This window comes from Oratosquilla oratoria, chromosome 26 (genome assembly GCF_046742065.1).
Source record: "Oratosquilla oratoria isolate Oo_2021 chromosome 26, ASM4674206v1, whole genome shotgun sequence".
Lineage (NCBI taxonomy): Eukaryota > Metazoa > Arthropoda > Malacostraca > Stomatopoda > Squillidae > Oratosquilla > Oratosquilla oratoria.
Window position 1 is genome coordinate 31,943,694 of NC_134802.1, and position 15,095 is coordinate 31,958,788.

At 43.7% G+C, this 15,095-nt stretch overlaps 1 protein-coding gene across 1 annotated transcript in view; it reads right to left on the bottom strand.

Annotated features, from left to right (window-relative positions):
• Window positions 1–15,095, bottom strand: part of LOC143039442 (uncharacterized) — a 138,605-nt gene that overhangs the window by 1,983 nt on the left and 121,527 nt on the right. The gene's annotated exons all lie outside the window — the stretch shown is intronic.

The window sequence follows — 15,095 nt, forward strand, 5'->3', positions numbered from 1 at the left end:
CTGAAAAGAAATACAAGAAATAAATAATAATCTCCAAATAAAGTTGAAATTTAAGTGTACAAATAATGTCACTTAACGTGCAAAAACATGCTAATACATTATCATTTGAAACATTCACTCACACAAACCTACCCATCTACTCATCCAAACAAACACACGCACACACATACAAGAGAGAAGTAAAAAGAATAGAAATTAATAAACAAAAGAAAAAAAAATTGTTGACCAACGTAATATCCATTTCTTCTACTGTTCTGGATGGGGTTGACATGGAATAGAGAATATTATAGTCACCCCTCTCATTTACGTTTTCTTAGATTCCCAAGTTACATTTTCTCATTTCCATACCTTCAATCCAAATTTGCTGTGGGAGATTAAGTGGTGTAAACTATAGTAAACGTTTAGGTGTAAGGGGTGCAAGAAGCCCAACCCGATGGAATAAACACCACCACAATTGTAACCCTACACAAGATTGGGGACAACATTTCCTGTGACAACTTTCGAGGTATGTCGCTGTTCACCACAATCTACAAAACCATTGCTAGGTTAATATACAAACGGCTCCTACAGTGAACCCTTGTTAGGAGAGTAACATACTCGGTTCAGGCTAAACAAATCATCATCAGACCAGATCTTCACGCTCTGTGCACTTAAACAGAGATGGGAGAGCGCTCAGGTTTATCATATAGTATTTGTTGATTTCAACGGGCGGATGACAGCACCGGGAAAAGAAGAAGTAACAAAAAGAAGATGTAGAAGTAAAAGAAGAACTAAAAGAAGAAGAAAAGGAAGTAAAAGAAGAACTAAAAGAAGAGAAAGAAGTAAAAGAAAAGTAAAAGAAATGAAGGAGAGAAAGAAGTAAAAGAAGAATAAGACAAAGAAGAAGTAAAAGAAGAGAAAAAAGAAGAGAAAGAAGAAAAGAAAAAGTAAAAGAAGAGGAAGTAAATGAAGACGACGAAGAAGTAAAAGAAGTAAAAAGAAGAAGTAAAAGAAGAAGAAGTAAAAGAAGATGAAGAAGAAGAGAAGGAAGAGAAAGAAGTAAAAAATAAGAAGAGAAAGAAGAAGTAAAAAAAAAAAGAGAGAAAGAAAAAGAAGTAAAAGAAGAAGAAAAATAATAATAAGAAGAAAGGCGTACGATTGTATTTACAGAGGTCTTTGGAAAGACTTGACCTTCTTCGGAATCCCATCCAAGCTTACAAGACTCGTCCAAACCTTCTACGAAAACGCAGCTTCCCGTGGAAGGACCTCTGGAAACTCCGGTAAGGCTTTCCAGATTACGTCTGGTGTAAGGCAGGGATACCTTTTAGGTCTACGTCTCTTCAATATGGTCCTGGAATGGGTGTTCCAGAAAATAGTGAGGTATAACAATAGTGTTGTGATGGGCAGTTGAAGGCTGAAAGAACTCACTTGTGCTGACGACGTGGGCATTCTTGCAGCAGATATGAGATCCCGAGGTCTGGAATTTTGTGACCTTGTGAGAGCCGCTGAAATAGGTCTAAGAGTAACGGAACTAAGAACAAAGCGTATGTATGTTCAAAAGACCATTTTGTTAATGGACATGAACTTGGAGCTCGTTGACAGATTCACGTACCGTAGGAAGGGTCAAAAGTAGCCACATGGGGTAAAACTAGCCATCGTCTTTATTACATACTTAATAATGACAGATTGACGGGGAAATAAAACCACCAACAACTCTTGTGTTTTGTATAATTCCTCCCTTTATTTTGTTGACGAAAATAATTAGGTATGTAGCAAAGACAATGGCCAGTTTTACCCAATGTGGCTACTTTTGACCCTTCCTACCTTAGCTCCAAACTGCCCCCAGAAAATGATATACATCTCGAAGTGGACGAGCGTACCAGATCCACAAGGAGAACATTCCACGGCTTAAGGTCTTTGTTCAAGTCGAATCTTCTGTTTAGGAAAACAAAGACAAAGCTCCATTGAACCATGATACATCCTGTTCTCACACAAGGAGACGAAACTTGGAGCATCAATCAACTTACAAAGACGAAATTGCTCAGATTCGAGAACAATACTCTCAAATAAATTTGTGGCCCGATATATGATGGAGAGCTAGATATATGGAGAAGACTATGTATACGTCAAGTCCGGGACCTGATGCTTATGCCTCACTGTGACCTAATACATTAGATCATCGAGGCTGAGGTGGCTTGGACATATTCTCAGATCAGGACCAGACAGATTTACGCGACGTGTTTTCACCAAGATCATGGCGGAAAGAAGACCTCGAGGTCGTCCTTGCATTAGATGGAAAAAAGCTGGAGAACAGCGTTCGAGGCATGGATGTCGACTTCGACCATATAGAGACGTTTCCAGGAAACCGGAGAGTCTGGAGGCTCCTTCTTGTGGAGTCCACGGGCCTCAATACTTCAAGCACCAGCGGTGTTGGAGTGAGCGGGTAGAAACCTTATACTTGATGGACATGTGCTAGAGACTATGTATGTATGTTTATCCAATTTGTGTTGGTAACCACCAATAGGCGGCCATCCTAGAACTTTGTTTGCAAAGGAGAAAGAGAGAAAGGTTAGTCTGTTTTGTTGAAAAGACTAGACGTCTGCTGCGTCTAATCTGTTATTTCCCGTCCAACATCTACAAGAGGCTGAGAAGCACTAGCAAAATGGTTATTATTAGTGTTTTAGTGGTGTGAATATCATGCGTGAAGGAGTGATGTGAAATGTACAGTTAATGGATATCATTTCACTAGAAACAGTAGAGGATAATGACCAAAATGATACATGGGATAAGAAATTTACCTTACTAGGACAGGCTTTGGCACCTTAACTTACACTTTCTGGAAAGACGCAGAGTGCGGGGTGATCTTATGGAGGTGTTCAAGTGGATCAAAAGCTTTAACAAGGGCGACGCAAGGTCATCATATTAACCCTTTAAACTCCGATGACAAGATTCTTGTCATTTGGTCAAATAAAAAGAAAAAAATCATAAAACACCAAAATGTTTTATCAAACACCAGAAAAATATGACGTCAGTCCTCGCGCGGTCAAGCCGCATCAGATGATATTCGGATGTACGGGCCGGCGCGAGGCCTACCATATCCGGTTTTTCGTATCTACACCACAAGCGGCTGATATGAGTTGAATGGGTTAAGAAAACAGGGCAGTACTCACAGTAATGGGTTTAAATTGGACAAACTTAGATCTAAGAAGGAAATAGACAAGAACTGGTTTACTACTAATAGAGTGGTCAACGAATGGAACAGGCTTAGTAACCATGTAGTAGTGAGCGCTGAAACTATCGGTTGTTTTAAGGAAAGGTTAGACAACTTTATGAATGGGGATGACAGGTGGTAATGGACATGGAACTGCCTGGTGTAGGCCTTATGGTCTTTTGCAGTCTCCTTCAATCTTATGTTCTTATGTAATGTTGAGTTAGATTATATTGAACTACTTCAAGATTCAACAATTTTATCACGCGTTTACGAGTTTTCACGATTTAATCATAATTTAAGAATTCACCACAATTTTACAAAAAATTGCTACATAATTCAGAGCAGTTACAAGACTTGTAGTTTGTGCTTGCAAGAGCTCGACGTTTTGAACTTTTGAAATAAAGTTTCGAGTTTATCAAGCAAGGATGTGCGTTGCATGCCAACAGGCCTGCGAAAAATATTTTAGGACATTAGACCGTGCATCTAGAAATGAAAATCATGTAGAAATTAGTTGCTTCACTACGACTACTGGTAGTTCAAGTCTATCCAGTCATTGTACGCATGCTCTGTCACCTCGAATATGCTACTCTTTGATGAATTTTCTCTTTATTTTATTTATAAATTTTGTGGGGACCACACCAATACAGCATGCTCCAATAGGGAGAATATCAGGTTTTTGCTGAACATTACTTTAATCAAATGCTCATCTATGTTATGGATTGCTGTTCTCGCGTTCTTCATTTTTTCAATTCATAAGACGCCCTGTATTTTTTTTCCTAATTCAGTGACAAATTTCCTAAACCCATCACTACCAGGTCCATTTCCTTCTTTGCATTTACAAAAATTTGCTTCATTTCCAATTCTATAGTTTAATGATGGTCTTTTATTTTAGCATTTCTTTACAATGAAATTGATTTTCCAATTTTGGCTTCATTCATACATCTTGTATAGATCTTCTCATAATCACTTGTAGTCCTCCTCGTTGATTGTTTTAAGAAAAGATCAGATAACTTTATGGGTAGGGAGGACATATGGTAAGGGACATGAAACTGCCTAGTGTAGGCCTTATGGTTTCTTGCAGTCTCCTCCAATCTTATGTTCTTGTATTTCTAACTCTCCTGATCCTGATGCCTGATCCACCCGTTGACGTAAAACAAGAAGGTTATTTGTGCCAAATCTGATCCTTACGGCACTCCACTCATCACTTCCATACAATCTGACATATTATCCTTCAAAGCAGCCCTTACTGTAGTTTAATCAGAGAAACGAAGAATGCGGAGTGATCCAATAGAGATATTCAAATGGATGAAGGGCTTCAACAAGGGTGATACAGGCAAGGTCATCATATTAAGACAGCAGTGCAGGACTCGTAGTAATGGGTTTAAACTGGACAAATTTTGGTTTAAGAAGGAAATGGGTAATAACTGTTTCATCAACAGATTGGTTAACGAATGGAACAGACTTATTAGTAACCAGGCAGTGAGTGCCTGCGGAAACAATTGGTTGTTTTAGAAGATTAGATAACTTTATGGATACGGATGCAAGGTGGTAAGGGACATGGAACTCTCTAGTGTAGGCCTTATAGTCTCTCTCAGTCTCCTTCATTCTTATGTTCTTATGGAGGCCTTCATTAATTCAAGTGGACTCCCCGAGTCTTACAGAATGTCCGTGCGTGCGCGTGCGTGCGCGTGCGCTTGTGCTAGTAATTATGTGTGTAAATGCAATGCACTGGTTCAATGTGACAATCAGTCATTACTTTCACGTGTGACAGCGAGCAATGTTGTGAAAGCCTTTGCCGCGTTGACTACGGTCTAACAAAAGACGTCATAAAAGCAGAAAAAAATGAAGCGAGCCTTAGATCCAAGTGTGTACAAACATGCAACCGCTCTCGAGAAGCCATACGTCCCACTCCCCAGTGTTGTGTCGTCAAGGCTTGTGCTCTGCAACTATAAAATAGTTAATTCTCTCTTCCTGCCCCCCCACCTCCCTAACCACCAATAATATCGCTGATCTCGTCAAATCACGGCGACAACGATAAGGTAGTGCAACTTCTAAGCGAGAAGTCACTTCCGTGTTTATACTCTTGGCCTCGGAAGTCGTCCGGGACGGACTGCTGGAGCTGAGTAAGCAAATACCCGTCGGCTCTGAACTGCTGCTCCGCCGCCGAAGGTCTATCAAGTGCTGCTATTGCTGTCGGTGCTGCTGTCGATACGTCACTTTATAACGGGCCTGTTGCAATCACCTGCCTTCCTTCATTCCTTCCTTCATTCATTCATCCATTCTCCCCTTCTTTCCTCTCTTTAAAGTCATCATCTTGGCGCACGATGACTGACTGGCTGACTCACTCACTCACTCACTCACGTACACACACACACACACACACACACACACACACACACACACACACACACACACACACACACACACACAACCTCGTGGCGCAGTGGTTAGAGTTTTCGCCTGCCACTAGGGCGGTCCGGATTCGTATCCCGCCCAGGGCTGAAATAATTTCAGCATCGCTGCACTGCGGGTTGTTACTCCAACTCTCGTGGGCGGGGATTTGGGTGTGTGTGCGCGTGTAAGGACACAGTATTACCCATCGATCAGTCATGCGAGCTCTGGGCTCTCATCCGGGAGGTTAATAACTGTCGATTATGAGTCCAAACACGTGATCCAAGACAATGGACAATGGTGAATCACACATACAACTCGACGGCGCAGTGGTAGCGTTCGCAACCGCTGCTGCAGCGGTCCGAGTTCGAATCCGCCCAGGGCTGAAATAATCTCAGTATCGCTGTGGCTGCGAGTCGTTACTCCAACACTCATGGGCGGGGAGTTGGGTGTGTGTGTGTGCGTGTAATGTCACAGCATTACCCATAGATCGGTCATATATGAGCTCTGAGATATCTTCCAGGAGGGTAATAGCTGTCGATCACGAGTCCAACACGTGATCAAAGACCATGGTGAATCACACACACACACGCGCGCGCACACACACACACACACACACACACACACACACACACACACACACACACACACACACACACACACACACACACACACACACACACACACACACACTATTCCTGTATTCTTCTCGACAAGCTGCCTTGTGTCACCGATACACAGTGATATTGAGAGAACGAAGGAAGACAATATCTTTTGTGTGCTGTTCAACATCGGACATTCGCATCAAGTGGCCCATGACGAATCCGAGCTACACTGACATACCCTACATTGTCGAGTACTTTATAATCTTCGACATGCAGTAGTTCTCTTGTACTGAACGGGACGGAAAGAAACGCGTCAGCGCAAATAGAATGAATGATGGATTTGCATCGATCCGAAACATGAAGGACCAGGGAGAATCCTGCCTCAGAGGTTTGGTCTCTCTCTCTCCCTGTCCCTTTCTCCGTCGCTTTCTCCTTGCTCCTCTCTATCTGCCCGTCGCTCTCTGTCCCTCGCCCTATTCCTCAGTACTCTCTTTTCTCGCTCTTTTCCATCCCATTTCTCTCTTTCTACACTTCACTCTCTTCCCCTTCTCTTTCACACTTCATACCCATATTAAAAAGTGTCGATTCGAATGAATGTGACTTGGCCAAATACAATCGCACACAATGATGACACCATGTGGAACTCAACACTCCCCCTTCCCTCCCTGCCCATTCTGAGTCGACATCAAACAAGCCAACATCAGACAGAACGATCCACCATAACACAGCACGCGCCAATGACAACATCTATTCAGAGGGCTTACCACTCACAACACGCAGACTAAAGGCTGCTGTTGTGGACGAGCGGAAAATATACCCGAGGGAGGGAAAAAAAAAAATCATCTACCCAATACTTGTTATTTTGCATACAGGTATACGTATCGAAAACACGAATACATCTACATAAGCGGACAGCTGCACACAGTCATGACGCGGAACTACATAAAGTGCAGAGAGAACAGCACAAAATCACAACACAGTTTCATGTCCATGTTCAGCTTGAAATGTTTTGACTTTGTGGCAGCAGCCCACCTATGCAATGTCCTATTTACTTCCCTAAGAATCTATAACGCGATTCGTTTTTGTTTTGTTTCCTTCGTCTATACTCTGTATTCTCCATTCTCTTCCTTCATAGTCTTTTCTCTTTTTCCACAATCTGTGCAGTTTTCTCCTTTTCTATGCTTACTTTTTTCGAATAGAAAATTTCCTACAACTTGCTCTTCATCAAACGCAGCATCAAAACACAGCAGAGCACATCACAAGCTACGCAGCATCAAAACACAGCAGAGCACATCACAAGCTACGCAGCATCAAAACACAGCAGAGCACATCACAAGCTACGCAGCATCAAAACACAGCAGAGCACATCACAAGCTACGCAGCATCAAAACACAGCAGAGCACATCACAAGCTACGCAGCATCAACACACAGCAGAGCACATCACAAGCTACGCAGCATCAAAACACAGCAGAGCACATCACAAGCTACGCAGCATCAAAACACAGCAGAGCACATCACAAGCTACGCAGCATCAAAACACAGCAGAGCACATCACAAGCTACGCAGCATCAACACACAGCAGAGCACATCACAAGCTACGCAGCATCAACACACAACAGAGCACATCACAAGCTACGCAGCATCAACACACAGCAGAACACATCACAAGCTACGCAGCATCAAAACACAGCAGAGCACATCACAAGCTACGCAGCATCAAAACACAGCAGAGCACATCACAAGCTACGCAGCATCAAAACACAACAGAGCACATCACGAGCTACGCAGCATCAACACACAGCAGAGCACATCACAAGCTACGCAGCATCAAAACACAGCAGAACACATCATAAGCTACGCAACATCAAAACACAGCAGAGCACATCACTAGCTACGCAGCATCAACACACAGCAGAGCACATCACAAGCTACGCAGCATCAAAACACAGCAGAGCACATCACAAGCTACGCAGCATCAACACACAGCAGAGCACATCACAAGCTACGCAGCATCAACACACAGTAGAGCACATCACAAGCTACGCAGCATCAAAACACAGCAGAGCACATCACAAGCTACGCAGCATCAACACACAGCAGAGCACATCACAAGCTACGCAGCATCAACACACAGCAGAGCACATCACAAGCTACGCAGCATCAACACACAGCAGAGCACATCACAAGCTACGCAGCATCAAAACACAGCAGAGCACATCACAAGCTACGCAGCATCAAAACACAGCAGAGCACATCACAAGCTATGCAGCATCAACACACAACAGAGCACATCACAAGCTACGCAGCATCAAAACACAGCAGAGCACATCACAAGCTACGCAGCATCAAAACACAGCAGAGCACATCACAAGCTACGCAGCATCAAAACACAGCAGAGCACATCACAAGCTACGCAGCATCAACACACAGCAGAGCACATCACAAGCTACGCAGCATCAAAACACAGCAGAGCACATCACAAGCTACGCAGCATCAACACACAGCAGAGCACATCATAAGCTACGCAGCATCAACACACAGCAGAGCACATCATAAGCTACGCAGCATCAAAACACAGCAGAGCACATCACAAGCTACGCAGCATCAAAATACAGCAGAGCACATCATAAGCTACGCAGAATCAAAACACAGCAGAGCACATCACAAGCTATGCAGCATCAAAACACAGCAGAACACATCATAAGCTACGCAGCATCAAAACACAGCAGAGCACATCACAAGCTATGCAGCATCAAAACACAGCAGAACACATCATAAGCTACGCAGCATCAAAACACAGCAGAGCACATCACAAGCTTGCTTTCTCATCACGCGTACATCACAAATGTCTTTCATCTCACAGATGGGACATCCGCGCCTCCCACACATCAACGCCCACGGCCAATTTCGCTTATACGCCGGGAGGCGATTTACCTGCAGTTGAAGTTGTCACCTATGGGGTATGTGAGAATCGCCGGCAGCTGTTAGGGATCGAACCTACGCCTTTGTGGTCACGTGATGGGAACGAAGACGAACGTGCCACAGTGAAAGACACATGCACACACGCACGCACACATACACACAAACACATCGATACATACATACATATATATATATATATATATATATATATATATATATATATTTTTTTTTTTTTTTTTTTTTTTTTTTTTTTACGGCCATAGGTCAAATTCGTTCCGGCTGTAGTCCGCGTGGACTCGTCCTCGACCAAACTCCATACCGTTCTCCCGAGGATTCGAACGGGAGGCGGGGACTCTGGCCAGCAAATGCAGCCTCAGGTGTTCGGCACAGGCCCTCTTCCATCCTTCAGAAACATTGTCGTGGTGAAGCTGCCGCTCACCGCACACAACACCGCTTACGGTTGTATTCTTACACAAATTCTTTTCCGTCCAAGGATTTATACAAGATTTATATAAGGAAATATACAAGGGAATATCTTTTTTAAAAAATACCACCGTAAGATTCTTGTGGTAGTATTCTTAAAAAAATTATTTTTCTTCCAAGGATTTACACAAGATTATGAGGAAAGATTTATAAAAGAAATATTTTTTTTAAGAATACCACTGTCACGACTCGGTACCCAGCTGGCCACAAGTCCAGATTTAAGAAGGAAATAGGCAAAAGATGGTTTAAGAATAGAGTAGTTAACGAATGGAACTGGGTTACTAATAGTTATTGAGTGGAATTGGTTTATTAAGATTTGTTATCGAATGGAATTGGTTTACAAACAGAGTTGTTATCGAATGGAATTGGTTTATTAAGAGTTGTTATCGAATGGAATTGGTTTACAAACAGAGTTGTTATCGAATGAAATTGGTATACCGACAGAGTTGTTATCGAATGAAATTGGTTTACAAACAGAGTTGTTATCGAATGAAATTGGTTTATTAAGAGTTGTTATCGAATGGAATTGGTTTACAAACAGAGTTGTTATCGAATGAAATTGGTTTACCGACAGAGTTGTTATCGAATGAAATTGGTTTACAAACAGAGTTGTTATCGAATGAAATTGGTTTATTAAGAGTTGTTATCGAATGGAATTGGTTTACAAACAGAGTTGTTATCGAATGAAATTGGTTTATTAAAAGTTGTTATCGAATGGAATTGGTTTACAAACAGAGTTGTTATCGAATGAAATTGGTTTACCGACAGAGTTGTTATCGAATGAAATAGATTTAGTAACCATGTAGTGAGCGCTGAAACTATCAGTTGTTTTGAGAGAAAATTAGACAACTTTAAGGACGGGGAGGATAGGTGGTCATGGGCTTGGTACTACCTAGTGTAGGTCTTAGGGTCTCTTGCAGTCTCTTTAGTTGTTACGTTCCCCATGCATCAGGAACTCTCATGCTGAGGCACGCCCTCACCTGCATCACTGACGAAAACAAAACAAGAGGCTCACGTACTGACAGTAACCTGTTCACAACATACAAGACTCGTTCCCGGCATGAGGCTCGTTCTCCATACAAACACTCGTTCCCGACATGAGGCTCGTTCTTCATGCAAACACTCGTTCCCAACATGATACTCGTTCTCCATACAAACACTCGTTCCCAAGACTCGTTCTCCATACAAACACTCGTTCCCAAGACTCGTTCTCCATACAAACACTCGTTCCCGAGACTCGTTCCCGGCATGAGGCTCGTTCTTCATACAAACACTCGTTCCCAAGTCTCGTTCTTCATACATACACTCGTTCCCAAGACTCGTTCTCCATACAGACACTCGTTTCCAAGACTCGTTCTCCATACAAACACTCGTTCCCGAGACTCGTTCCCGACCTGAGGCTCGTTCTCCATACAAACACTCGTTCCCGGCATGAGGCTCGTTCTCCATACAAACACTCGTTCCCAAGACTCGTTCCCGGCATGAGGCTCGTTCTCCATATAAACACTCGTTCCACAAGACTCGTTTGGAACGTACTATCTCGTCCACGGAAATAATGACTTGTTTACTATTACGCCGTATTCCCCGGGCGCAAATTTCTGTGGATGTGTATCCTACGTGGTGGGTGTGTGGGCATTCGTTCGAACCCTGAGCGCGCTGCAGGGGTTGGGAAGGGCATCCAATCTGGGCAATGACCCCCCGACCAATGTTGACCTCTGACCTAAGGTGACCTGGGCGGCACTACATCAGCTTCCTCCTGGGGTCGTTATAGAAGGAGAAGAAGAATAAGGAGAAAAAACAAGAGGAAAAACAAGAAGAAAAATAAGAAAAATAAGAAAGAAAAATAAGAATTAGAAGAAAAATAAGAAAAAAAAAAAGGAAGGATAATAATAACAAGACAAATAAGAAGAAAAATAAGAAAGAATAAGAAGAAAAGAAGGAAAAGAAGAATAAGAAAAATAAGAAGAAAAAGAAGAAGAAAACGAAAAAAAAAAAGTTTGCGAGTCAACGAGTGATTTGGGTAAAGAGGGTGGATGGAATTACCGGTGTGCTCGTACTCGCTCCCCGCGTGCGGAATCGATCGCGCACCACACCACAGCCATGGAACAGGAGACACCCCCAAGGAAAGCGGGGCCGTAGGGGGAAAGAAAAGGAAGAAAGCGAGGGTGAAAGAAATGAAGGAAAAGGAAGAAGGGAGGAGGGGAGGAGGCAGTGGAGGAGACAATAGAAGAAAAGAGGAAGAGAAGAGGAGGAGAAAAGAGAGGGAGAGAAGAGGAGGAGGAGAAAAGAAGAGGAGGAGGAGGAGGAGAGAAGAAGAGAAGGAGGAGGAGGAGGAGAGAAGAAGAGAAGGAGGAGGAGAGAAGAAGAAGGGAAGGATGAGGATGAGGAGGTGGAGGAGGAGGAGAGAAGAGAAGAGGAAGAGATAAGAGGTGAAATGAGGAAAGAAGAGAAAAGATAAGATAAGGAAAGAGGAGGAGGAGGTGGAGGAGGTGATGGAGAGAAGAGGAGAAAAGGAGGAGAGAAGAGGAGGGCTAGAGAAGAAAAAGAGAAGAGGAGAGAGGAGGTGGAGGAGAGAAGAGGAGAAAAGGAGGAGAGAAGAGGAGAACAGGAGGAGAGAAGAGGAAGAGAGAGAAGAGAAGAGAGGAGGTGATGGAGAGAAGAGGAGAAAAGAGGGAGAGAAGAGGAGGGCTAGAGAAGAGAGAAGAGGAGGGCTAGAGAAGAGAGAAGAGGAGAGAGGTGATGGAGAGAAGAGGAGAAAAGGAGGAGAGAAGAGGAGGGCTAGAGAAGAGAGAAGAGGCGAGAGGAGGTGATGGAGAGAAGAGGAGAAAAGGAAGAGAGAAGAGGAGGGCTAGAGAAGAGGAAGGGGAGAGAAGAGAAGACGAGGAGGGAAGAGGAGAGAGGAGAGGTAGAGAAGAGGAGAGGAAGAGAAGAGGAGGAGAGGAAGAGAAGAGGAGGAGAGGAAGAGAAGAGAAGAGGAGAGGAAGAGAAGAGGAGGACAAGGGGAGGTGGAGGAAAGAAAAGGAGCAGATGGAGAGAGGAGGAGGACTAGAGAAGAGCAGAAGAGAAGGAGGAGAGAAGAGAAAAGAAGAAGAGAGGAAGAAGAGAAAAAGGAGGAGAGAAGAAGAGGTGAAGAGGAGGAGAGAAGATGAGGAGGAGAGAAGAGGAGGAGAAAAGAGGAGGAGGAGAGAAGAGGAGGAGGAGAGAAGAGGAGGAGGAGAGAAGAGGAGGAGGAGAGAAGAGGAGGAGGACGAGGTGGAGGAGAGAATAGGAGGAAGAGAGACGAAGAAGACTGGAGAAGAGGAGGAGGAGTGAAGAGGAGGAGGAGAGAAGAGGAGGAGGAGAGAAGAGGAGGACGAGATAAGAGGAGGAGGACGAGGTGGAGGAGAGAATAGGAGAAAGAGAGAAGAAGAAGACTGGAGAAGAGGAGGGGGATAGAAGAGGTGAGGATAGGAGGAGGAGTTGAAGGAGGAGAAAGAAGAGGAGAGGAGAGGAGAGGAGGAGAGAAAGCGAAGGAGAAGAAAAGAGGATTCAGTAACTATAGAAAAAGATCTAGGAGTTTTAATATCAAACGGCTTGAAGCCAAGTCAACATTGCTCAGAAGTTGTTAAAACAGCAAATAAATTGGTTGGCTTCATCGGAAGTCTTCGAAAATAAAACAGGAAAAAATATTGCTAAACCTTTATAATTCCTTGGTCCGTCCCCATCTCGAATACTGTGTACAATTTTGCTCCCCATACTACCAGAAAAATATTAGTAAAATAGAGTGCAACGGAGAATGACTAAAATTATACCAAGGCTGAGAAATTTGCCGTATGAAGAAAGACTTAAAAGTCTAAACTTATTCTCACTTTCAAAAAGGAGAATGCGAGGATATTTAATCGAGGTTTTTAAAATGTTCAAAGGCTTTGACAACATCAATGTCGAAGATTACTTCTTATTAGACCAATCAAATTCAAGAAGACATCACGATTTTAAAGTAATTGGTAAAATATTTTCTTCGAATGAAAGTAAGCACTTCTTTAACGGGTTGTTAATGTATGGAATTTGTTACCTTCCATTGTCGTTGAAAGTAATACAATAAGAACATTTGAAAATCGCTTAGATAAATATTTGGACTCTAATCCGCAAATGAAATATTATCCCTTGCAATAAAAGATCTGACAACCCGGCATTTAATTGTAATTGGATAGGATAGTGGTAGCAGTAGTGTTAGTTCATCTTCTGCCCTGTTTTCTTAACTGTAGCTTAATTTAGTAAAAACAAACAGCCTCGTTAGGGCCAGTAGGCCTGATGTTGCTTGTTCTTCCTTTGTGTTCCTTTGTGTTGAGGGAATAGGAGGAGGAGGAGGAGGAGTGAATAGGAGGAGGAGGAGAGAATAGGAGAAGGAGAGGAGAGGAGAGAGAGGGGGAGGAGGAGGAAGAGAAGGAGGAGGGAATAGGAGGAGGAGGGAATAGGAGGAGGAGAGAAGAGAAGGAGGAGAGAGAGAGGGGAGGAGGAGGAGGAGGGAATAGGAGGAGAGAATAAGAGAGAAGAGAGAGGAGGAGGAGGAGGAGGAGAGAAGAGAGAGGAGGAGGAGAGAAGAGAGTTGGAGGAGGAGGAGGAGGAGGAGGAGAGAAGAGAGAGGAGGAGAGAAGGGAGAGGAGGAAGAGGAGAGAAGAGAGAGGAGGAGGAGGAGAGAGGAAAAGGAAGAGGAGAGAAGAGGAGTAGGGAAGGAATGAGGGAAGGAATGAGGGAAGGAATGAGGGAAGGAAGTTGGAGAGGAAGGAAGTTGGGGAGGAAGAAAGTTGGGGAGGAAGGAAGGAAGACAGGAAGAAAGGGGGAAGGAAATTGTTACATCTCCCCCCCCCCTAAAAAAAAAGAAAAAACAAAAAAAAGCGTGTGATTCTGCTTTGCTCAGCAATCTTCCTTTCGGATTCCGTACACTTCTGTACCTCTGCAGGGAAGATCCATTATTGCCAGTGGCCTCTTCTTTCCTCCTTCGGCCAACAGCAGCAGCAAATTCCATTCGGTGGTTATAACCTCAAGTCGCTTCTGTGTCTGATATCGCAAGAATAAGGGTCTAGTAGCGTCTGCCTAGCTGGCCAAGGTCTCCTTCCTCCCCGTGCCTGCGCACACACACACGCACACACACACACACACACACACACACACACACACACACACACACACACACACACACACACACACACACACACACCTCCAACACGAGCAAGCACCAGCTGAAACAATGGAAACAAACGTGACGACACATATGTGCGTCAGCTCGCAGACACTTTAGTGAGTTCACAAACCCCCTACATCACAGTCATGCGAATGAAGACATACACAGGAACGCTTAAAAATATATATTTATATAAATGTGTGCACTATTATGGGTGTCAGTGCAAGCACGGTCGCACACGGCTCGGTGGCGCGGTTGATAGAGTCTCAGACTGTCAGTACGGAGGTATCGGCGGTACCTGGTTCATATCCTGCCCTGGGCTGAAATGATTTCAGTATCGCT